We start from the raw sequence: 1,472 nt of genomic DNA, 5'->3' as shown, positions 1-1,472 counted from the left end.
GTGTGTGTATATATATATATATATGTGTGTGTGTGTGTGTGTGTGTGTATATATTTGCGTGTGTTTGTGTTAGTCCTCCCCCCCTCGATTGACAACCGATGCTGGTGTGTTTGTGTCCCCGTAACTTATCAGTTCGGCAAAAGACACCGATAGAATAAGTACTAGGCTTACAAAAAATAAGTCCTGGGGTCGATTTGCTCGACTAGAAGGTGGTGCTCCAGCATAGCCGCAGTCAAATGACTGAAACAAGTAAAAGAATATATATATATATAAAGATACACGTGGATGGAAGAATCTCTGACGGGGTCACAGACGCGTGACGTAAGATTTCCGGACATTGGACTTACGATAAACTAAGAACAATAATAAATGAGTGCAGAACAAAAAATATTTACAAAAATAAAAGGAAAAATGACCATCTCGAAAAATAACTATTTCACATAGGCGCAGGAGTGCCTGTGTGGTAAGTAGCTAGCTTACCAACCACATGGTTCCGGGTTCAGTCCCATTGCGTGGCACCTTGAGCAAGTGTCTTCTACTATAGCCTCGGGCCAACCAAAGCCTTGTGAGTGGATTTGGTAGACGGAAACTGAAAGAAGCTCGTCGTATATATGTATGTGTGTGTGTGTGTGTGTGTGTGTGCTTGTGTCTCTGAGTTTGTCCCCACAACATCGCTTGACAACCGATGCTGGTGTGTTTAGGTCCCCCGTAACTTAGCGGTTCGGCAAAAGACACCGATAGAATAAGTACTAGGCTTACAAAGAATAAGTCCTGGGGGTCGATTTGCTCGACTAAAGGCGGTGCTCCAGCATGGCCGCAGTCAAGTAAAAGAGTAAAAGAATAAGGAATTTTACAAAACAAATTTATAAACGATACATACATAACATACATATGCATACATGCATGTGTGTGTGTGTGTGTATTGAGTCAATCTTCACCGGTCCCATCCCCCACATCCTCACACTTGTATCTTCCAGAAGAGTGAATAAATGAAACATCAAAAATTTCCCTTCGTTTTGCCCATCCCTCTTCCGCTCTATTTCTAGAACGTCAAACTAACCGCCAACTTTCTTTGTATTGCATTTTAGTCATCACTTCGCAACATTAAAAATGAAACTATTTACTAGGAAGTACTTTTATTTTCTGTTTCGCAACAAATCTGCATTGGCTGTGATAATGCTGGTGGTGGCGGTGTTGTGTAAGTAAAAACTTTTAACGCTCACACTCACACATTTTCACACTCCCTCTCTTTAACTCTTTCGTAGACATACACAAATATAAACTTACACACACACGTTCTCGCACACAAATACAAACTTGTACATACATACGCACGCAAACACACACGCCCACATGCATTTACACACACAAAATCACATACACTCACGCAACGCCCAGTTTCATCCATACACACACACACTTAATATACATTGAAATATGTATATATATGTGAGTATGTGATTGTGTGTGTG

At 40.9% G+C, this 1,472-nt stretch overlaps 1 protein-coding gene across 3 annotated transcripts in view; it reads left to right on the top strand.

Annotated features, from left to right (window-relative positions):
- LOC106877312 (RNA exonuclease 4) overlaps window positions 1-1,472 on the top strand; it is a 74,048-nt gene that overhangs the window by 43,867 nt on the left and 28,709 nt on the right. The window contains exon 1 of one of the 3 annotated variants that reach the window (XM_052978042.1): window positions 1,083-1,198. The exons of the other annotated variants lie outside the window; for them this stretch is intronic. The gene's annotated coding sequence lies outside the window, so the exon portion shown is untranslated. Of the gene's footprint in view, window positions 1-1,082; window positions 1,199-1,472 lie in introns of those variants that run through there. 3 annotated transcript variants of the gene reach the window in all.

Source organism: Octopus bimaculoides, chromosome 29 (assembly GCF_001194135.2).
Source record: "Octopus bimaculoides isolate UCB-OBI-ISO-001 chromosome 29, ASM119413v2, whole genome shotgun sequence".
NCBI classification, from domain to species: Eukaryota; Metazoa; Mollusca; class Cephalopoda; order Octopoda; family Octopodidae; genus Octopus; species Octopus bimaculoides.
This window is presented reverse-complemented; position numbering and strand designations above follow the sequence as displayed.